The sequence below is a fragment of the Rhinoraja longicauda genome, chromosome 24 (assembly GCF_053455715.1).
Source record: "Rhinoraja longicauda isolate Sanriku21f chromosome 24, sRhiLon1.1, whole genome shotgun sequence".
NCBI classification, from domain to species: domain Eukaryota; kingdom Metazoa; phylum Chordata; class Chondrichthyes; order Rajiformes; family Arhynchobatidae; genus Rhinoraja; species Rhinoraja longicauda.
This window is the reverse complement of record NC_135976.1, coordinates 3,132,597-3,157,093: the sequence shown is the minus strand read 5'-3', so window position 1 is coordinate 3,157,093 and position 24,497 is coordinate 3,132,597. Positions and strand designations below refer to the sequence as shown.

Below are 24,497 nucleotides of genomic sequence, written 5' to 3'. Positions count from 1 at the left end.
TAGGACACCCAGATCTCGTTGTACGTCCCCTTTTGCTAACTTGACACCATTCAGATAATAATCTGCCTTCCTGTTCTTACCATCTGTGGGTCAAAGAACAATGGGAATAGGTTCCTCTGTTCCTTGCCATGTTATGATTCAGAGGCTTAAATACCTGAAAATGTTTTGGACAGGGTTGCAAATTATTCAGACCTTTGCATTGAAGTGCAGAGAACCAACAGCACAGAAAAATATTATTTGTTCTGGGTGAAGTGTTGGTGTTTACAGTGCCCACATGTCTCCTTCATACCGAAGGATATGGTCATAAAATGGGAAGGGGACCGTAAACTCCAGCTCTTCACCCAGAACAAATAATATTTTTAAAATATAATATACAAAATAATTTGCCACCCTGTCTAAAACATTTTCAGGTATTTAAGCCTCTTAATCATATCATGGCAAGGAACAGAGGAACCTATTCCCATTGTTCATTTTCCCCACACTTCTTTTCCAATGTTTAATTTTTAATTTTATAATGGAATATTCATCCATCTCCAGTCTTTCCTTTCATGCTCAGTTAGTCAGCTGGCCATCTCGGTTTCTCTTACCACTATACCACTTCTCTTTATCGATTCCTTCCGCCATTTTGCAAGATGGGAAGTTTTAAATTCAAATCCGTCTCGATAAAAGAGATTTTCCAAAAATAATTCCAGGATTTATTAGCAATTAGTTTTTGTGACCATCCCTTTTCGATGTGGAAGTGCCGTTTCACGTGGCATGGTAGCCTTGGGTATTAGATTTAGTTTTGGTGTTGGGCCAAATAACTGTGCTAAGTGTGTGTGAATCTAAACGCTGTTATGCTGGCAGCGAGTTCAGTTCCAGGAAGGATTATTGCCATACTTGATATTGTTCCCGGAAATTTTTATAGGTGCATTGGATAGACATTGGCATTGTTATTCACCCACATCTGCTGAGTGTTTCCTGCATTTACTGTTTTAATTTCAGATTTCCAACATTTGCAATCTTTTCATTTTCATTAACATGTCTGTTAATAAAACCCAAGTCATTGTGAGTTGACACACCCCCACCAGTTAGGATCACAGAAATCGCCAGCCTAGTTTAGTTTGGTTTAGAGATACAATGCAGAAACAGGCCCACCGGGTCCGCACCGACCAGCGATCCCCGCACACTAACACTATCCTACACACACGAGGGACAATTTATATTTATATCAAGCCAATTAGCCTACAAACATGTACGTCTTTGGAGTGTGGGAGGAAACCGAAGATCTCGGAGATAACCCACGCAGGTCACTGGGAGAACGTACAAACTCCGTACAGACAGCTCCCATAGTCAGGATTGAACCCGGGTCTCTGGCGCTGCAAGGCAGTAGCTCTACCGCTACGCCACCGTGCCATCTCTCTCATCAGAGCTCATTTAATTTACCTCCTCCCATCCTGGTAAGTTTGATATTGATTATAGTGGCTCGATGAAAAGAATATTGGCTCTTAAGTCAAATGATTGCGGGTTCAAGCCCTGCTCTATGGACTTAAAGCAAAACATCAGGCATGGTACATGGCTTTTAGTTTGAGCTGTTAAACTGAGGCTTTGTCCACACAGTCGGGCATACATTAAACATCCCGCAATGGAGACGCATGAAGCTGCAGATGCTGGAACCTTGAACAAAATACAAAGTGCTGGAGGAACTCAGTGGGTTAGGCAGCATCTGCGGAATGAATGGACAAATAATGTGTCTTGGGTCAGGACCATTCTTCGGGCTGATCGCAGTAGGGAGGAGAAGGCTGGAAAGAGATACCGGGGTGGAACAAAGCCTGGCAAGTGATAGGTGGATACAGGGGAGTTGGGTGCTTGGCAGATGGGTGGAGTAAATGACAAAGACTAGAAACGAAAAGGAAACAAATGGGTGTCAGATAAGGAGAGAAGAGGAGGGGTGAAATGTGAAACCAGACCGAGGGGAGGGGATTGTAGGGGACAGAAGGGAGGGGGGATAGGAGGGGAATAAAAGGGAAGATGTGTTCGGGGATAGGTGCTGAGTGTGGGAAGGGGACAGGAACAGGGTGATTGCAGGGATGGGGGCAGGGGAGGGAAGATGATGGGGAAATACGTGTAACCGGGATGGGGGGAGGTGACACGGGAAAGAGAGGGAGCCTTTGAAGGATATTACTTGGGATATAAGTGCCCCAAACAGATAATGAGGTGTTGCTCCTCCAGTTTATGTGTGGCCTCACTCTAGCAATGGAGGAGACAACGGACAGAAAGGTTGGTATGGGAATGGGAAGGGGAGTTAAAGTGGTTACCAACAGGACATCTAACGGGTATTGGCGGACACAGGGCAAGTGCTCGGAGAGATGGTTGCCTAGCCTACGGTTGATCCTTTGCCGAGGAGGAGGCCACATCGGGAGCACCAAAAGTCGTAAACACGGTTGAAAGAAGTGCATATGAACCTCTGCCTCACCTGGAAGGCCTGGATGGAAGTGAGAGAGGAGGTGTAGGAACAGGTGTTACATCTCTTATGGCTGCAGGAGAAAGTACCACAGGTGTAGATGGCATAGAGCGCAGCAGTAGAGTTGCTGCCTCACAGCGCCAGAGACCCGGGTTCGATCCTGACTATGGGTGCTGTCCGTACAGTTTGTGCATTCTTCCCGTGACTGTGTGGGTTTTCTCTGGGTGCTCTGGTTTCGTCCCACACTCCAAAGACGTTCAGGCTTGTAGGTTAGTTGTCCCTAGTGTGTAGGATGGTGCTTGTGTATGGGGTGATCACTGGTTGCTACGGACTCAGTGGGCCGAAGGGCCTGTTTCCATGCCGTATCTCTAAAGTCTCTAAAGTCTAGACCCAAAGGGTTAGGTGCGAAGAGATGAATGAATGAAGGAGGGATTGATTGGTCTGTGCAGTAAGTGGAAAGGCAGGGGATGGGAAGATGTGACTGAGGATGGGATCACGTTGAAGATCGCAGGAAATGCTGCGCTGGATACAGAGGTCCGTGTGGAGGGGAGGTGAGGATCAGGGGAACACTAACCTTGTTCCATCTAGGTGGAGTGAGAGCAGAACAGGGTGAGAGCTCCATCCTCAACAGCAAGGGGGAAACCTTGTTTACTGAAGAAAAGGGACATCTTGGAAGTCTTAGAGAAAACCTCATCTTTGGAGCAGATGCACGGAGACAGTGAAATTGAGAGTAAGGGATGGGGTACTTGCAAGAGGCTGGGTGGGAGGAGGTCTCTCAGCGTTACTGTGAGGGTCAGTGGGTTTGCAGCAGATATCAGTCAATACTCTGTCCCCTGTGATGGAGACAGAGAGATCGAGAAAGGGGAGAGAGGTGTCGGAGATAAACCAAATTAATTTTGAGGGCAAAGTGGAAGTTAATAGTAAAGTTGATGAAATTAACAGTGCACAAGATGTTGGTGACCTTGTTACCCACAAATTATTTACCTTCACTCGAAGAATGACTACTCTTGAAAATAAATAACTTAATTGGTTGTAAAGTGCTTCAGCTGAACCATCTTACCGCAACAGAGAGCAGTCCTGAACTACTATCTACCTCATCGGGGACCCTCGGACTTTCTTTGCTCGGACTTTAGTGGCTTTACCTTGCACTAAATGTTATTCCCTAATCATGTATCTCTACACTGTGAATGGGTCGACAGTAATCACGTACAGTCTTTCTGGTGACTGGATAGCACGCAACGAAAGCTTTTCACTGTACCTCGGTACATGTGACAATAAACTAAACTGAAACTGGAACTTAGAACATGGGAGGTTTATATAAATGCAGATATAATAAGTTATTTCCTTGACCAAGTGACCAAATGTGAGCATGGTGGAGGCGATCACAGACTTGGTGCTTTTCACATCTGAGCCTGTCGTTAACACATACACCACCAGGAGTCAGTGGTGGGGATGGAGAACCGAGAACGATAGACTCTGCAGTTAAAGACAGAGAGTGGATTATCCACGTTGAGCCCAGACCATCACACAAATCAACCTCCCTTCCATTATACCTCACGCTGCCTCGGCAAGGCCGGCAGCATAATCAAGGACGAGTCATATCCTGGCCACTCCCTCAGAGTCATAGAGTCATAGAGTACAGTGTGGAAACAGGCCCTTCGGCCCAACTTGCCCAATCCAGCCAACACGTCCCAGCTACACTAATCCCACCTGCCTGCGCTTGGTCCATACCCCTCCAAACTTGTCCTATCCATGTACCTGTCCACCCTCCTCTCCCCTCTCCTATCGGGCAAAACGCACACCTCCAGATTCAGGGACAGTTTCTTCCCAGCTGCTATCAGGCAACTGAACCATCCTATCGCAACTAGAGAGCAGTGCTGAACTACTATCTACCTCATTGGTGACCCTAGGACTATCTTTTAATTGGAATATATGACACGAAATGTGGGGTGCTGAATGATCAGAACATGACATGTTAGGATAGAAAAACAGCTTAGGATGAATTAATTTAACCACAGGTTCCTGAGAAACTAAAGCATCTGAAAGATTTTGGACTTAGCTGGCAGGATTGCTTCTTTATGAAGAGGCAATGGTTCTGCTGACATATATTTGGCATCAATTGCAATGCATGAGTAATAAAATATTAGCATGGTGTTGGCTCCCTCAGGTTATGTTTAAATCTGTGTGGCAGGATGTGATTTGACATGATTTTTTAAAAATCCATATATGGATGTAGACACCACAGTCTCTCTTTAGTTGCGGCTTCTCCACACCAACACAATGCCCAGCCAAATCAAGTGGAGTTTATTCCGATAAGTGAAACGATGTGGAAAACTCACAGCATCTTCCGTCGTAACTCACTGTTGAAAGGTTAAAATGATTGTGGCTTTGAGAGGGTTCCTTGGCTATGTAGCCTTAAAAAGACATTTAGTCAATTATGTAGGGGAAAGAAAACTGCAGATGATGGTTTAAATCGAAGGTGGACACAAAATGCTGGAGTAACTCAGCGGGTCAGGCAGCATCTCGGGGGACAATAGACAATAGACAATAGACAATAGGTGCAGGAGTAGGCCATTCAGCCCTTCGAGCCAGCACCGCCATTCAATGCGATCATGGCTGATCACTATCAATCAGTACCCCGTTCCTGCCTTCTCCCCATACCCCCTCACTCCGCTATCCTTAAGAGCTCTATCCAGCTCTCTCTTGAAAGCATCCAACGAACTGGCCTCCACTGCCTTCTGAGGCAGAGAATTCCACACCTTCACCACCCTCTGACTGAAAAAGTTCTTCCTCATCTCCGTTCTAAATGGCCTACCCCTTATTCTCAAACTGTGGCCCCTTGTTCTGGACTCCCCCAACATTGGGAACATGTTATCTGCCTCTAATGTGTCCAATCCCCTAATTATCTTATATGTTTCAATAAGATCCCCCCTCATCCTTCTAAATTCCAGTGTATACAAGCCCAATCGCTCCAGCCTTTCAACATACGACAGTCCCGCCATTCCGGGAATTAATCTAGTGAACCTACGCTGCACGCCCTCCATAGCAAGAATATCCTTCCTCAAATTTGGAGACCAAAACTGCACACAGTACTCCAGGTGCGGTCTCACCAGGGCCCGGTACAACTGTAGAAGGACCTCTTTGCTCCTATACTCAACTCCTCTTGTTACGAAGGCCAACATTCCATTGGCTTTCTTCACTGCCTGCTGAACCTGCATGCTTCCTTTCATTGACTGATGCACTAGGACACCCAGATCTCGTTGAACTCCCCCTCCTCCTAACTTGACACCATTCAGATAATAATCTGCCTTTCTATTCTTACTTCCAAAGTGAATAACCTCACACTTATCTACATTAAACTGCATCTGCCATGTATCCGCCCACTCACACAACCTGTCCAGGTCACCCTGCAGCCTTATTGCATCTTCCTCACAATTCACACTACCCCCCAACTTAGTATCATCTGCAAATTTGCTAATGGTACTTTTAATCCCTTCGTCTAAGTCATTAATGTATATCGTAAATAGCTGGGGTCCCAGCACCGAACCTTGCGGTACCCCACTGGTCACTGCCTGCCATTCCGAAAGGGACCCATTTATCCCCACTCTTTGCTTTCTGTCTGTTAACCAATTTTCTATCCATGTCAGTACCCTACCCCCAATACCATGTGCCCTAATTTTGCCCACTAATCTCCTATGTGGGACCTTGTCGAAGGCTTTCTGAAAGTCGAGGTACACCACATCCACTGACTCTCCCTTGTCAATTTTCCTAGTTACATCCTCAAAAAATTCCAGTAGATTTGTCAAGCATGATTTCCCCTTCGTAAATCCATGCTGACTCGGAACGATCCCGTTACTGCTATCCAAATGCTCAGCAATTTCGTCTTTTATAATCGACTCCAGCATTTTCCCCACCACTGATGTCAGACTAACTGGTCTATAATTACCCGTTTTCTCTCTCCCTCCTTTCTTAAAAAGTGGGATAACATTTGCTATTCTCCAATCCACAGGAACTGATCCTGAATCTATAGAACATTGAAAAATGATCTCCAATGCTTCCACTATTTCTAGAGCCACCTCCTTAAGTACTCTGGGATGCAGACCATCAGGCCCTGGGGATTTATCAGCCTTCAGTCCCATCAGTCTACCCAAAACCATTTCCTGCCTAATGTGGATTTTCTTCAGTTCCTCCATCACCCTAGGTTCTCCAGCCCCTAGAACATTTGGGAGATTGTGTGTATCTTCCTCAGTGAAGACAGATCCAAAGTAACGGTTTAACTCGTCTGCCATTTCTTTGTTCCCCATAATAAATTCCCCTGCTTCTGTCTTCAAGGGACCCACATTTGCCTTGACTATTTTTTTCCTCTTCACGTACCTAAAAAAACTTTTGCTATCCTCCTTTATATTATTGGCTAGTTTACCCTCGTACCTCATCTTTTCTCCCCGTATTGCCTTTTTAGTTAACTTTTGTTGCTCTTTAAAAGAGTCCCAATCCTCTGTCTTCCCACTCTTCTTTGCTATGTTATACTTCCTCTCCTTAATTTTTATGCTGTCCCTGACTTCCCTTGTCAGCCACAGGTGTCTCTTACTCCCCTTAGAGTCTTTCCACCTCTTTGGAATAAATTGATCCTGCAACCTCTGCATTATTCCCAGGAATACCTGCCATTGCTGTTCTACCGTCTTCCCTGCTAGGGCCTCCTTCCAATCAATTTTGGCCAGCTCCCGCCTCATGCCTCTGTAATCCCCTTTGCTATACTGCAATACCGACACTTCCGATTTTCCCTTCTGCCTTTCCATTTGCAGAGTAAAACTTATCATGTTGTGATCACTGCCTCCTAATGGCTCTTTTACCTCTAGTCCCCTTACCAGATCAGGATCATTACACAACACTAAATCCAGAATTGCCTTCTCCCTGGTAGGCTCCAGTACAAGCTGTTCTAAGAATCCATCTCGAAGGCACTCTACAAACTCTCTTTCCTGGGGTCCATTTCCAACCTGATTTTCCCAGTCTACCTGCATGTTGAAATCTCCCATAACCACAGTAGCATTACATTTTTGACACGCCAATTTTATCTCCTGATTTAACTTGCACCCTAAGTCGAGGCTACTGTTTGGGGGCCTATAGATAACTCCCATTAGGGTCTTTTTACCCTTACAATTTCTCATTTCTATCCATACTGATTCAACATCTCCTGATTCTATGTCACCCCTTGCAAGGGAATGAATATCATTCCTTACCATCAGAGCAACCCCACCCCCTCTGCCCACCTGTCTGTCTTTTCTATACGTTGTGTACCCCTGAATATTCAGTTCCCAGCCCTGGTCCTCTTGTAGCCATGTCTCAGTGATCCCTACAACATCATACTTGCCCATGACTAACTGAGCCTCAAGCTCATCCACTTTATTTTTTATACTACGCGCATTTAAGTACAACACTTTAACTTCTGTATTTACCTCCCCTCTCACATCGTTCACAATTGGCCCTGCCCTTAATTTCTTTTCCGCTCTGGAACTTCTGTTCCCATTCTTCCTAGAGTCTTTTGCAATATCTCCTGTATTCCCTTTTACCTCATCTTCATATTCACAATTTGTTAACCCCTCCCCCCCACTACTTAGTTTAAAGCCACAGGTGTCACACTAGCAAACCTGCCTGCCAGAATGTTTGTCCCCCTGCTGTTAAGATGCAACCCGTCCCTTTTGTACAAGTCACCCCTAGCCCAGAAGAGATCCCAGTGGTCCAGAAATCTAAATCCCTGCTCTCTGCACCAGTCCCTCAGCCATAAATTCATACCCTCTATCTCTCTGTTCCTGGCCTCACCAGCACGAGGTACCGGTAGCAGTCCAGAGATAACTACCTTCGACGTCCTACTTCTCAGCGTTTTTCCCAACTCTCTAAACTCCCGCTGTAGCACCTCCTTCCTCTTCCGCCCGACGTCATTCGTGCCCACGTGCACAACGACTTCAGGTTGATCGCCTTCCCTCGCTAGGATTTTCTGAAGCCGGTCTGTGATGTGTTGAACCCTGGCACCAGGGAGGCAACAGACCATCCTCAAGTCCCTCCTGCTGCCACAGAATCTTCTATCCGTCCCTCGGACTATGGAGTCACCGACCACTACGGCTCTTCCAGACTTCGGTCTCCCCTGTCGTGTATCCTTGCCAACAGGTCCGCCACTCGGACTGGAAACGTCTTCTGCCCCGACAGTTCCCAAGAGGGTATACCTATTTGCAATAGGCACAGCCACTGGGGTCTCCTGTAGTCCACGTCCACTCCCCCCGGAAACAGTCTCCCACCTTCGCTCGACCTGGACCCTTGGCGTGACAGCCTCACAATAGGTCCTGTCGAGGAAACTCTCGCATTCCCGGATGGCCCTGAGGTCATCCAACTGCCTCTCCAACTCCACCACACGTCCCTTCAGGAGCTGCACCTGGACACAGTTCTTGCAGGTGTAGCTCCCAGAAGCTCCCGCGACGTCCCTGTCTTCCCACATCCTGCAGGAAACACACCGCACCAACTTTTCCGCCATCACCTTGTGCCTATAACCAGCTCTGGCTTAAAACAATGGTATCCTCCTCACCTCAGCCTCCTCGCCGAAGACTCGCAGCCAAAGACTCGCACTTTTCTCACTGGGCAAGACTCGCAGCCAAAGACTCGCACTTTTCTCACTGGGCACGACTCGCAGCCAAAGACTCGCACTTTTCTCACTGGGCAAGACTCGCAGCCAAAGACTCGCACTTTTCTCACTGGGCACGACTCGCAGCCAAAGACTCGCACTTTTCTCACTGGGCACGACTCGCAGCCAAAGACTCGCACTTTTCTCACTGGGCACGACTCGCAGCCAAAGACTCGCACTTTTCTCACTGGGCACGACTCGCAGCCAAAGACTCGCACTTTTCTCACTGGGCACGACTCGCAGCCAAAGACTCGCACTTTTCTCACTGGGCAAGACTCGCAGCCAAAGACTCGCACTTTTCTCACTGGGCACGACTCGCAGCCAAAGACTCGCACTTTTCTCACTGGGCAAGACTCGCAGCCAAAGACTCGCACTTTTCTCACTGGGCACGACTCGCAGCCAAAGACTCGCACTTTTCTCACTGGGCACGACTCGCAGCCAAAGACTCGCACTTTTCTCACTGGGCACGACTCGCAGCCAAAGACTCGCACTTTTCTCACTGGGCACGACTCGCAGCCAAAGACTCGCACTTTTCTCACTGGGCACTTCCCTCACTGGGCACTTCCCTCACTGGGCACTTCCCTCACTGGGCACTTCCCTCACTGGGCACTTCCCTCACTGGGCACTTCCCTCACTGGGCACTTCCCTCACTGGGCACTTCCCTCACTGGGCACTTCCCTCACTGGGCTGCACCCTTTTGTGAGCCTTGCTTATATCACCAATTTAAATTGCCTGATTGTCCAATTTACCTGACTTCTCACTTAAACTGCCTGTTGAACTGTGATTAGCACTTACTTTACTGCTCAGCCAACGGGCGTCCTTGCTCTGCTCCCGGACTTTTCAAATTGACTACTACTTCCTTTTGGCGCTCTTTTTAAACTGCCTGTTGAACTGTGATTAGCACTTACTTTACTGCTCAGCCAACGGGCGTCCTTGCTCTGCTCCCGGACTTTTCAAACTGACTACTACTTCCTTTTGGCGCTCTTTTTAAACTGCCTGTTGAACTGTGATTAGCACTTACTTTACTGCTCAGCCAACGGGCGTCCTTGCTCTGCTCCCGGACTTTTCAAAGGAATGGGTGACGTTTTGAAGAAACTGCCTGACCCGCTGTGTTACTCCAGCATTTTGTGTCCACCTTCGATTTAGTTAATTGTATCCTGGTATCGGACTATATTGCCTCTTGACACTTTTGACTATTAAATCTATTGCAAGTCTGATACTTATTTATCTTCTGTTTCTGCCTGCAATTCAGGGAGAAAGGGCATCCAGTAGATCCATATCATCAAACAATTTATAGCTGAAGAAGGTTCAGCTGTGTAGCTTCCATACATGTGTCCCGTCGGCTTTCAGTTGACAGGGCCAAGATGGGCCCCCTTTAAGGCCCACTGAAACAGGCTGCACACACACACTACAAAAACTGTACAGTGGTCAGTGCCATGGCGTCCAAGTATTATTGTTCAGGAAGTGGATTCCAGACACACATTGTGGACATGCTTGGGGATTTCCACGCATTGGTGCATTGGACCCATGAGGAATCTGCAATGAAAACCATGCACCAAACAACTCTTATAAGATCGCTGATTTTCAATTGGATTTGATTAGCTGTGCAGATTGTGTGGTGCAGCGCATACTCCAGCACGCCGTGTCGTTTTGCATAAACCAGCATCTGCAGTTCCTTTTTTCTACATAATGTCTAGGCAGATACCTTGAATAATGTTTTACGACTTCCTGACAAACAGCTGTGTATTCTGGTTAACAGTTAGAGATATATTAGCTTGAACTAGACCAAGTGGACCCGTTGGGCCCAAATCTGTCCTGCATTGGTGCAGCACCCTCTCTTCCCCCCCTCCCCCTCCCCTCCCCCCCCCCTTCCCCCGTCCCCCTCCCCTCCTCCCCTCCCCCTCCCCTCCCCCCTCCCCCTCCTTCACTCCCTCCCTTCCATCCTCCCCTCCTCCCCTCCCCCTCCCCCCTCCCTTACCCCCTCCCCCTCCCTTCCCCTACCCCTCCCCTTCCCCCCACTCCATCCCACTCAAACCCCCTTATCCTCCCTCCTCCCCCTCCCTCTACCCCTCCCTCCCTCCCTCCCTAGGAGATAGATTTAAACTTTAAAATGTGAATAACTTAAAAAATATAACACCGATTTCAATGAAACCTCTTCCATTAGCACCAAAGGGACGACGGTGAGTAAGGTGGGCCTAAAATTGTTGCGCTATCGTGTACCGTTTTGGCTGCAGTTCAGAAACAAACAAACAAACAAACAAACAAGAGTTTTAGTATATAGACGATGAAAGGAGAGAAGGTTAGCACTCCCCTTGATAAGGATGGAAGGAGCCCTAGTGGCCTTACAACACGCAAATGGTTGAGGCATTGCCATCTACTTAGTGGCATCTAACCAGGGAGAAGAAGATAGAACTGCTCAAGGATAATGGTAGGAATCTATGCTTGCAGTCAGAGGAAGTTGGTGAGGTACTACCCAAGTACTTTGCACCTGTGTTCAAGGACATGGAGAAAGGTGAGATCAGTTTGGAGAATCCTAATCTACAGTTTGAAATCAAGAAGGAAGTGGTGTTGGGACTCTTGAAGTGCATTAAAGTGGAAATATCCCCATAGCTTGAAAGGATCTAACCCTGGTTATTAAGAGAGGAAAGAGAGGAGATTTTAAGGCTGAGATAGATTCTTGATTCGTACGGGTGTCAGCAGTTATGGGAAGAAGGCAGGAGAATAGGGTTAGGAGAGCGAGAGAGATCAGCCATGATTGAATGGCGGAGTAGACTGGATGGACGAATGGCCTAATTCTGCTCCTATCACGACGATATGAGATTCCAGGAGTCTCTTCAAAGATCTTTGCATTTTCCCTGGCTACAGGTGAGGTCTCAGGAGACCAGAGAGGAGCCAATGTGTCTCCTTTTGATGAAGAGAGAATCGAGGGAATTCAGAGCCTCACATCAGTGTTAAGGAAGCTATTGCAGAGGATTCTTTGGGATAGGATTTACTCCCAATTGGAAAAGAATGGGCTAATTAGGTGCACCGAGCACCACTTTGTACACGGCTGGTGATGTCTAACTAACTTGATCGAGGTTTTTGAAGAGATGATGAAGGTGAATGATAACGATCAGGCATTGGGTGGAGTCTACATTAATTTATTAAGGCACTTAATTAAGTCCCCCCCGTGGTGTGCTGAGCGAGAGAATTCCATCCACCTTGTCCCCCTTCACCTACATCCCATCCTCTGGCTTCACATTTCACTCCTCTTCCCTCCTAATTTTAGTTTAGAGATACAGCGTGGAGAAAGGCCCTTTCGGCCCACCGGGTCCGCGCTGACCAGCGATCCCCGCACATTAACACAATCCTATACCCACTAGGGACAGTTTTTTAAAAACATTTACCAAGCCAATTAACCTACATACCTGCACGTCTTTGGAGTGTGGGAGGAAACCGAAGATCTCGAGAAAACCCACGCAGGTCACGGGGAGAACAGCACCCGTGGTCAGGATCGAACCCGGGTCTCCGGCGCTGCAAGCGCTGTAAGGCAGCAACTCTACCGCTGCGCCACCGTGCCGCTCAAATCTCACACCCTTTTATCTCCTTTTTATCTGTAGCCTTTGTTCACCCTCTGCCAATCAAAAACACCCCTCATCTGTATCCAACTATCACTTGGTTCCACTCTCACCTCTATTCCAGCTCCCCGCCCCCTCCCACTCCCGACTCCTCACCCACTATAATCAGTGTGAAGAAGGATCCCGACCCAAAACCATGTCTTCCAGAGATGCCACCAGAAGCGCTGAGTTACTCCACTGCTATGCATCTTCTTTATATCTGTTTCTAGATCCAATTGTGCAATGTAGGTAGACAGTACAATCACAGCTAAGCTAGCGCTGGGACATATGTTCCCCATATGGCCCTGTATGTATCTGAGGTTGATTATTATGTGTGTTCCTGACGTTGCTCCATGATTGCATAGCCCTGGATTATCCTCTTTGGAAACTTCCAATTCACTGCTCTAATTTCATTGTCATCTGTCTCCATCCCCTCTTTCCAACTTTCCTCTCGCTGCTCCAGATGTCAATTTATTTACATCGGCGAAACCAAATGCAGGCTCGGCGATCGCTTCGCTCAACACCTGCGCCCGGTCCGCGTTAACCAATCTGATCTTCCGGTGGCTGAGCACTTCAACTCCCCCTCCCACTCCCAGTCTGACCTTTCTGTCATTTCTGGCTCCTCCAGTGCCATAGTGAGGCCCACCGGAAATTGGAGGAACAGCACCTCATATTTCGCCTGGGCAGCTTGCAGCCCAATGGTATGAACATTGACTTCTCCAACTTTAGATAGTTCCTCTGTCCCTCTCTTCCCCTCCCCCTTCCCAGATCTCCCTCTATCTTCCTGTCTCCACCTATATCCTTCCTTTGTCCCGCCCCCCTGACATCAGTCTGAAGAAGGGTCTCGACCGAAACGTTGCCCATTCCTTCTCTCCTGAGATGCTGCCTGACCTGCTGAGTTACTCCAGCATTTTGTGAATAAATACCTTCGATTTGTACCAGCATCTGCAGTTATTTTCTTATACTTCCTCTCTCTTAATGTTCTTCTCGTCCTCCCCCACGCCCCTCACCTCCTCTCCATCCCACATGACTCCCATCACTTATTCATCCAAAGTCTCTGAACGTCCTGCCATCTTCTAGGTCGCCTTTCTTTCAGTTCTCCGCTTGTTATCTGATGCTTGACACCATCACAGAAATGTAACAGCAATTTCCAACATCATGACTTACATTTCTTCTGATCTGAACACCGTATGGCTAAAGTCTGCAGAAGGGTCTCAACCCGAAACGTCACCTATTCCTTTTGTCTGGAGATGCTGCTTGTCCCGCTGAGTTACTCCAGCTTTTTGTGTCTATCTTTGGTTTAAACCAGCCTCTGCAGTTCCTTCCCACACTGTAAGGCTGCATCCTCTCAATCATCTGTAAAGTCACCATAGTTGTCTGCTCCATCTTCCTCCATGCCACTTCACCTTGTTCCATATTGAAGTCAACATGGTGCCATGATCCCGTCCATCTTTGCAACCGTTTCTAGCCAGAAAATCATTTCATATTGCTGTGCTTCTAAAATTCTGTGCTCACATGTACCCTCAATTTTAATTTCCATACTGACCCAAACAAAAACACAAGGAAAAAGGAGCATAAATGCACAAACTGACCCCTCAAGCCTGCCGCCGCATTGCAATGTGATAGAAACATATAGAAACGTGGAAAATAGGTGCAGGAGGAGGCCATTCGGCCCTTCGAGCCTTTGAGCCAGCACCGCCATTCATTGTGATCGTGGCAGATCGTCCACAATCAGTACCCCGTGCCTGCCTTCTCCCCATATCCCTTGATTCCACTAGCCCCTAGAGCTCTATCTAACTCCCTCTTAAATCCATCCAGTGATTTGGCCTCCACTGCCTTCTGTGGCAGAGAATTCCACAAATTCACAACTCTCTGGGTGAAAAAGTTCCTTCTCACCTCAGTTTTAAATGCCCCCCCCTTTATTCTAAGACTGTGGCCCCTGGTTCTGGACTTGCCCAACATTGGGAACATTTTTCCTGCATCTAGCTTGTCCAGAACTTTTATAATTTTATATGTTTCTATGAGATCCCCTCTCATCCTTCTAAACTCCAGCGAATACAAGCCTAGTCTTTTCAATCTTTCCTCATATGACAGTCCCGCCATCCCAGGGATCAATCTCGTGATCATGGTAGGTCTCTGACCCCTCAAGCCTGCCGCTGCATTGCAATGTGATCATGGCAGGTCTGCGTCAGGCAGCAAGCAGCTCCTTCTCTTGGAGTTCTACCTTGTCCCAAATTCTTCAGTTTTTTCATGAATTTATCTACCATTTAAAAAAAAAATCCACCACACCTTGTTCAGTAGAGACACAAAGCGCTGGAGTAACTCAACGGGACAGGCAGCACCTCCGAAGAGAAGGGATGGGTGACGTTTTGGGTCGAGACCCTTCTTCAGAGTAGGGAGATCTGTCACAGCCTGACTTTAGCTTCCATTGCTCCCAATCGGAAATTCCTGCCCTAAATGTTTCCATCTCTAAAAGTAACCTTTTCCACACAGCTTTGGATCATCTACTTCATGGCTCAGTCTCAAATTTTGGTTAGTTATTTATTTGTATTGAAAAATCTATAACTGAAAGCTGCTGTTACAATTTGTTTTGTTGGGTTGTTGTTGTTTAAATTAATTACTGACTAGCTAATTAAATTATTGCATCGTATGGGAGGGGCATTCCCAATCTCGTTGTACCCCTGTACAATGACAATAAAGATATATTGTATTGTATTGTTAATTAATGGATGTTTAATCTTATTTTCTGACCTTCTACTGAATATTCTGGGACATTATATTTATCAGATACTGAAACCTGTTGACCCTTGGAGCTGCAATTGATAACTGTAGAAGTTCAAGGGCAGCAAGACTCACACATTTCTATTATTAACAGTTATAAAAAGAATATGGTTACCATGTTAGCCCAGGATAAAAACCTCCTGTGTAGGAAAGAACTGCAGGTGCTGGTTTAAATCGAAGGTAGACACAAAATGCTGGAGTAACTCAGCGGGACAGGCAGCATGTCTGGAGAGACGGAAATGAGTGACATTTCGGGTCAAGACCCTTCTTCAGACTCAGATGCTCCCTGTAAAAACCTCCTGTAATTATTTGGTGGTGTTGCTTCACGTAACTTGCTTTGTCATAAGTAGTAATGCTTTGAAGTAAAGGCACAGCATTTTGCCAGAATTACCAATGAATTCGCAACCTTCTCATTTGTGCTTAAAACGGCCTAATTCTTCAGTATTGTGTTTATGTTATGCCAGCTGTTAGCAGCTGCCTGTCTACAGCATTGTTAACATTCAAATCTGGTTTAGCTTTCTGCAGGGGTATTCTTCAGGATGTTACTGAATGCAGTCTGGCTGCAGCTGTGTTATATCACAGTCCCATGGTAATACCTGTTTGTAAATATTTACTATGTAGGAAGGAACTGCAGATGCTGGTTTACACCAAAGACAGACACAAAATGCTGGAGTAATTCAGTGGGACAGCCAGCATCTCTGGAGAGAAGGAATGGGTGATCTTTCGGGTCGAGATCCTTCTTATCAACCCAAAATGGCACCCATTCCTTCTCTCCAGAATGCCTGTCTGTAAATATTTAATACTCAGCCTGCCAAAGTGAAAGGATGACCTACTTCCCTCCCCCCAGCCCATAATTTGGCAGCATGGTGACGCAGCAGTAGAGTTGCTGCCTTGCAGTGCATACAGCAATGCTGGCTACAGGTGCTTGTGTGTATGGAGTTTGTACATTCTCCCCTGGGACCTGCGTGGGTTTTCTCCGAGAACTTCGGTTTCCTCCCACACTCCAAAGACATACAGGTTTGTAGGTTAATTGGCTTGGTATAAATGTAACAATTTATAATAGAAAAACTAAAGACGTTTCCTTTTTTAACACCTTTAATAGAAAAATGCATTTGGAAACTTCTTGGTCAATTTGAAGTATATTTTTAATCACAAGCAAAACAATTCAACAGCCAATTTCTGTACAACAAGGTCACAGAAAAGTGCAATATGACAAGATCAGATCATCTGTTTTTTCTTTAGATTTCGATTAAGGCATTTATTGGCTGGAACATCACGAAAGATTTGCCTCTATTGTTTGAGGTAGGATTAGTGCTTTTTTTAAGTAATCCGAGAGTGAATGGAGACATGATTTAACTGGAATTTAGAAGGATGAGAGGGGATCTTATTGAAACATTTAAAATTCTTAAGGGATTGGGCAGGCTAGATGCAGGAAAAATGTTCTCTATGTTGTGGGAGTCCAGAACCAGGGGCCACAGTTTAAGAATAAGGGGTAGGCCATTTAAGACTGAGATGAGGAAAAACCTTTTCACCCAGAGTTGTAAATCTGTGGAATTCTCTGCCACAGAAGACAGCGGAGGCCAATTCACTGGATGTTTTCAAGAGAAAGTTAGATTTAGCTCTTAGGGCTAACGGAATCAAGGGCTCTGGGGAAAAAGCAGGAATGGGGTACTGATTTTGAATGATCAGCCATGATCGTATTGAATGGTGGTGCTGGCTCGAAGGGCCGAATGGCCTACTCCTGCACCTATTTTCTATGTTTCTGTGTTTCTTTGAAACGGTGCATCTGATTAAGGGCAACTCCAAAAGTGCAACATTTCCTCAAGTGAAATATTAGTAACTGGGTTCTCCTTCTGCTTCCTCTTTTGCTTGATTAGATCACTGTTCTGAAGCATCTAAAATGAAAATGGGAAAGGGATGTAAGAACTGGGGTAGATAGAGGTAAGGCAGCTCAAAATGAGAAGATCCATTTTGCTTATGCCTTTCATTATTGTGGCATTTGAAGTTGCTTTGGCTGACCTTGACTACTTGGTCGAAGTCAATGAATCTCTTTTGGCTCTAGATTTGGGGTAGACTGGGAAATAGCTAATGAACCTCCCTGGTTTAAAAATAGGTCAGTTAGCCTCACATCTGTCATTGGGAGAGTATAAGGAGCTATTTTTAAAGATGTCATAGCATGGCACTTAGAAAAATTCAAGGTAATGAAGGAAAGTCAAGTGGGTTTTATGAAAATCATGAAAATCATGTTTCACAAAGTTATTAGAATTCTTTGAAGAAGTAACATGTGGTGAATATAATGGATACAGAAATATTTCCAGATGGTACTGAATAAAGTGCGCAACAAAGGTAACAATGGAAAATAAAAGCTCAGGGCAGGAATTAAATGGTGAGATTGTCGATTTCTGAGATGCAGAAAGATCTGGATGTCTGATTTGGACAAGGGGATTGAAGGCTTTGCAGCCAAATTTGCGGATGATACGAAAATAGGTGGAGGGGCAGGTATTGCTAAGAAAGCAGGAACTCTACAGAAGGACCTGGACAGGTTGGGAGAGTGGGCAGAGAAATGACAGATGGAATATAGTGCAGCAAAGTGTGGAGTCATGGATTTTGGTAGTAGGAATAAAGGCGTGGACTATTTTCTAAATGGGGAGAGAATCCAGAAATGTTTTTAAAGCGGAGATAGATAGCTTTTTGATTAATACTTGTGTCAAGGGTTATGGTGAGAAGGCAGGAGAATGGGGTTCGGAGGGAGAGATTGATCAGCCATGATTGAATGGCAGAGCAGACTTGATGGGCCAAATGGCCTAATTCTGCTTCTATCACTTATCACTTATGACCTTATATCCTTATGAGTGCAAAATTCATGCAAGGCTGGAATGCAGTTCAGTAATTAACTCGGAACGTTAAACAAATGTCATTGTCTTTGCTAGGGGAATTGACCACAAGAATATAGAGGTCATGCTTTGGTTATATACTGTATTATATTGATAAGACTACATATAGAATGCTGCATATAGGCAACCCCCATTTTATAGCTAGTCGGGTTATAGATTTTTGCCCTTACTAAATTTACAAATCATTAAAAAATTGGAGATACAGAATAAAAATTGCTCTTACTTCATTTAAGTGAAGAAAGTAAATAAACGGCACAATTTTTTTTTAAACACATTTCTCGATGCAAGCACACCTGAAGTGGCTCCACGATACAGAAAATTGTAAGACAGCAGGTTTCCTGGGAAATCAATCCCCCTTCATCATTATGTCGAGCTCACCCACCTCTATAGTACAGTGGCTCTCACCTAAAGAAGGAAGCAGTCTGGTGAAGACTTAGGAGACTGATAACTGATGTGGATATGTTGCCTTTTGAGGAATGGTAGGATCGGCAAGATTTGTATCCACTCGAGATTATAGATTTAAGGATAACTTGATTGAAGCATGGAAGATGTTACTCAGCAAAGTGAACGTGGAGCGGAATGTTTCCTATTGAGGCAGAATCTGGATGTAGTGGTCTCTGCTTAAAAATAAAGGTCACCCATTGAAGCCAGAAATTAAGCAGAAGATTTTCCCTCAAGGGTAAGATCAATCTTCCAACCTGGCTTCCTCAAAGGACAAGAAATGCAGCGTATCTGGTTACTTTAAAGACAGAGGTAAACAGATTCTTGATAAGCAAGGGGGGGGAAAGAATACCAGAGGAGGGATATAATAAGAAAATAACTGCAGATGCTGGTACAAATCGAAGGTATTTATTCACAAAATGCTGGAGTAACTCAGCAGGTCTGGCAGCATCTCAGGAGAGAAGGAATGGGCGACGTTTTGGGTCGAGACCCTTCTTCAGACCAGAGGAGGGAGGTACATGGTGAAGTTAAAATCATGTTAGCCATGATCGTACAAGTACAATCTCGTTGTACTTGTACAATGACAATAAAGATATTGTATTGTATTTTATTGAATTACAGACCAGTACATTTGGTTGAGTGGCCTCTGACTGCCACAAGTTTGCATGCTCGTGATGAGAGACACAAAATGCTGGAGTACCTCAGCGGGACAGGCAGCATCTCTGGAGAGAAGGAATGGATGATGTCACCATTCCTTCTTTCCAAAGATGTTGCCTGACCTGCTGAGTACTGCAGCCTTTTGTGTCTATCTTCGGTGTAAACCAGCATCTGCAGTTCCTTCCTACACATGTTCTTGATGAGGTATTGTTTCTGGCATGGCTATGTCATACTATGACCTATGTATCTTTCTGAAGGGCTTATCTTCCCTGGAGATACAGTATGCACCTTGCCCCGTCTACCTCTCAACCAAGCTTTCTAGTGTAACATCTGAATTCCTTGGAGTTTGCTTCCCTCCTGCGTTGTGCCAATTTTCATTGTTTAACAGGTTAGATATACATCTTAGATATAGATAGATACAGAGTTAGATTTAGCTCTTAAGGCTAACGGAATCAAGAGATATGGGGAGAAAGCAGGAACGGGGTACTGATTTTGGATAATCAGCCATGATCACATTGAATGGCAGTACTGGCTCAAAGGGCCGAATGGCCTACTCCTGCACCTATTTTCTATGTTTCTATGTTTAACAGGTCACGTTCATGTGAAAGAATTGCCAGCAAAGCACCTTCCCTTTGCTGAGAACATTGTCCCCATTTTGGTATCTCCAATCATTGAGCATTACAGTTTGCAGTGGCCACACATCCAGGTCTTTACAGCAAACAGGGAGATTGAAGTGCTGTTCTTTCTGCATTGCAAGCAGGCAATTATATTATGATCTCATTACAAGTTTTCAGGGGTTGTTGAATTTAGCTCACATCCTCTATTTTAAGTCGGGCTGTCCAATCTGCTTTAATAATAGCATTTTCAGCATGTCCAGCCACTGACTATGACTTGTGTAAGTACACCCCCAGCTGTCTGTGTTTCTGAAGGTTTGCTGATTAAACCTGACGTTTTGTGACGAGGAGCAATTCTGACTCATCTTTAACCCTAAACAGTATGAGGCTTTCAAATAAATTCAAGAATGCAATAAACCCCCAAAATAAGAAATGCGTGTGGAAAACGAGTGGGAGTTTGAAAGCTGTGAGCAATTGAAGTCGTGTCATTGTACAGATGAGAAGTGCTGTTGACAGATGCTCCCGGGGATGGGCACATTCACCAGTGAATCTGTTCAATATTCCAGCAACAACACAGAGAAAAACAGAATCCGGGGGCAATGGTTCATTAACTTGACAATCTGTGAACAAATTATCTTCCCTGTTTTACATATGATGCTCACGGCATAATGGGACACATTTGGAGGCACAAGCTGTTCAAAAGGGTCAGAGACCATTGATGCTTCAGAAGAAGCAGGATTGCAGAAACAAATCTTGTACTTTCTCTGACTTCAAGTAACCCTTGCAACCCCTCTTTCTCCATCCCTCCCTCCCCCACCCACGTTGTACCAGCTTTAAAGTCAGCTTGTTGAGTCTCATTGTCTGTACTCGTTCTCACCTGGCGCACAGCTTACTGTTTACTTTAACATCATTACTTTTTTGCGTATCTTTCATTCATTTGTTCTCTGACTCTCCACATCACCGTCTATATCTCTTGTTTTCCTTCCCCCTGACTCTCAGTCTGAAGAAGGGACTCGACCGGAAACGTCACCTATTCCTTTTCTCCAGAGATGCTGTCTGGCCTGCTGAGTTGCTCCAGCTTTTTGTGTCTATCTTTTGTACTTTTACTTCCTTTCTTGTCATTGGTGAACAGTTAGGGTTTACAGCTAACCTTTAACACTGTCCAAGTAATGCACTTCAAGCTTGTGCCAAGCCCATATAATATGGGATTGCATTAAATGTATAGCACAAAACTAGCCATACAGGCTAGCGCTCATGTGCTGTACACAAGCCCTGCACCTTACTACATCTCATCTTATCAGTAATAATCTTTTCTCTTCATTGCTTTTATTTAACTTTGATTAACAAGTATCTGCAATACACTCTTCCACAACTGCTTTCTCCTGATTTCCTATGGGATTTATTAAAGATTATCTGTTATTTATGAGCGTTAGCTTTGCTGTTCTGCAGTATTTTTCTCTATAACTGCTCGACGAGATACCTTCATAACTTTAACGATTTTGTGGCCTTTTCTTTCTCAAGAAAGTAACCCAGATGGTCACCCTTTCCTGCCCATTATAAAATCACAGCTTTGGTACCATCTCTGTGGTAGGGGGGGGAGGGGGGAGGGGGGAAGGGAGAGGGGGAGTGGGAGGGGGAGGGTGGAGAGGAGAGGGGGAGGGGGAAGGGACAGGAGAGGGGGAGAGGAGAGGGGAGAGGGGGGAGGGATAGGATGGATGAGGGAGGGAGAGGAGGGAGGGGGGAGGAGGGGATGAGAGGGTGCTGCACCAATGCAGGAGAGGTTTGGGCCCAACGGGTCCACTTGGTCTAGTCACCATTAAACTTCCCCCTCACCTTATAGCTATGCCCTATAGTGTTAGGCATTTCCATAACAGGTGTCTTGCAATATCAAAGCAGTTGTGACCGATCCACCAACAATAATCTTAGGGTGTGGGGGTATCCACAGCCGACACTCTCAACCCTCATCACCCCATTGGCTCTGCTTTAAAGATAACGCAAAGGGTTGGAGTAACTCAGCAGGTCAGGCAGCAATTCTGGAGGACATTGCAAGGCAGCATTTCGGATCGGGACCCTTCTTCAGGCTGATTGTAGCCGGCGGAAGAAATCTGGAGAAGAGGTGGGACAAAGCCGAGCAAATGGTGGGTAGATACAGGTGAGTGGGGCAGATGGCTGGACAAAGGCTAAGGGAGATGAAAGTGCAATAAAGGCAGAAGAACAGAGACAAAAGAAGACAGGAAGGAGACAAGGAAACAAAAGGATGTCAGAAATGGAGTGGAATGTGATGCCACAGAAAGGGATGTAGATGGAGTGGGGCGGGAGAATAAAGGGAAAGGTGGCTGGATAATGGGAGAGTGAAGTGTAATGAAGCACCAGCTTGGGGGGTGGGGGGCACAGGAAAGAGAGGGGGGGGGAAAGAAGAGGTTTACCTAAACTTGGAAAATTCAATGTTCATACTGCTGGGTTGTGAGTTATCCCAGCAGAATATGAGATGCTGTTCCTCCAGTCTGCATGTGGTCTCACTGGCGAAGGAGGTGGGTGACTAAGGTTAGAGAGGTCAGTATGGGAATGGAAAGGGGGTAAAACAGTAAATGATAGTGTAACTCCTCCATAAACGTCAGCCACTTGGAAGGAACTGTGTTGAGCACAGATGAGAATTTGTATCATTTGTATAAATCAAACTCTCATATTATGGCGGGACTATCATATGTTGAAAGACTGGAGCGACTAGGCTTGTATACACTGGAATTTAGAAGGATGAGAGGAGATCTTATCGAAACGTATAAGATTATTAAGGGGTTGGACACGTTAGAGGCAGGAAACATGTTCCCAATGTTGGGGGAATCCAGAACAAGGGGCCACAGTTTAAGAATAAGGGGTAGGCCATTTAAAACTGAGATGGGGAAAAACATTTTCAGTCAGAGAGTTGTGAATCTGTGGAATTCTCTGCCTCAGAAGGCAGTGGAGGCCAATTCTCTGAATGCATTCAAGAGAGAGCTGGATAGAGCTCTTAAGGATAGCGGAGTCAGGGGGTATGGGGAGAAGGCAGGAACGGGGCACTGATTGAGAATGATCAGCCATGATCACATTGAATGGCGGTGCTGGCTCGAAGGGCCGAATGGCCAACTCCTGCACCTATTGTCTATTGTCTATTATCTACTGAGCTTCTTTTTGTTGTTTATTATGGTGTTTACATACTTATAGTGCTGCTGAGCTAATAAGAATTTCATTGTTCCGTTTCGGGACATGTGACAATAATGCACTCTTGACTGGAGACCCTTGAGGATACCTTCACTTTTCATATGGAACCAACTACCACTGAATAAAAAGGATATCTATTTCTAGACTCTTGCCAACTGTTCGGAAGGAAATAGATTGGTGGCTTCAGCCCAGCTCTTCCCTACGGTAGTTTGGTTGAAATCAACGCTGCTTTGTGTTGGCATTCTTCCAAGGCCCGGCTGAAGATATACTTAGCCTCTCAAAGCTGACAAGTAAACCAAGCCAGCGACTGATGGTTCGTTTCCAAGGGCATCTGACTATCCCACTGTTCGTACATGTCTTGAGGAATGGGCACCCAGGTTCTATGGCTCCGGTTTTTCCAAAAGTGCAGTTGGCAATTAACTGTAAGAACGTGGCTCCAAAGGAACTCCGAATCACATGAAGATAGACACAAAAAGATGGAGTAACTCAGTGGGTCAGGCAGCATCTCTGGAGAAAAGGAATAGGTGACGTTTCGGGTCAAGACCCTTCTTCAGGCCGAGAGTCAGGGGAAAGGGGAAACGAGAGATATAGACGGTGATGTAGAGAGATATAGAACAAAAGAATGAAAGATATGCAGAAATATAGCAATGATAAAGGGAACAGGCCATTGTTAGCTGTGGGCTAGGTGAAAATGAGTTATGGACAATGAGATGACTTTGAATCTAGTAGCGACTTGGGTGGGGGAGGGGCGGAGAGAGAGGGGATGCAAGGGTTACTTGAAGTTAGAGAAATCAAAATTCATACCACTGGGTTGCAAGCTGGCCAAATCACGTGAAGTGGTGATAACCTTAAATGCTTTGGTGGAAACGTTGGTGCAATCGGATGGTCTTAGAAATAAGGAATCACTAACTTGCTTGATTATTTATGGACTGTAAAATGCCATATCAGTCTTCTGCAGAGCTTTGGAACGGTTCCAAGTCAAAGAAGTTGAAGTGCGATCATTTAAATGGATCGTTTTATAGCCTATCGTTTTAAAACCCCAAAGATGGTCTCTAAGCTCACGATTTTCCTGCAAGTGTGCAAAAAAGTTATGTGTAGGCAATGTCATTTCTTCAGTTCCAAAGATCTAGTCACACTCTTATGTATAGTGATACGGACTGAACTATACCCAAAAATGAATACCACTGTACATGTGACAAATAA

At 45.5% G+C, this 24,497-nt stretch overlaps 1 non-coding gene across 1 annotated transcript; it reads left to right on the top strand.

Moving 5' to 3' along the window:
• Window positions 1-11,390: 11,390 nt before the first annotated feature.
• On the top strand, window positions 11,391-11,512 carry LOC144605613 (U6atac minor spliceosomal RNA). Its single transcript, XR_013548876.1, has one exon. It is a non-coding gene; the product is annotated as a U6atac minor spliceosomal RNA (small nuclear RNA).
• The last annotated feature ends 12,985 nt before the right edge of the window (window positions 11,513-24,497 follow it).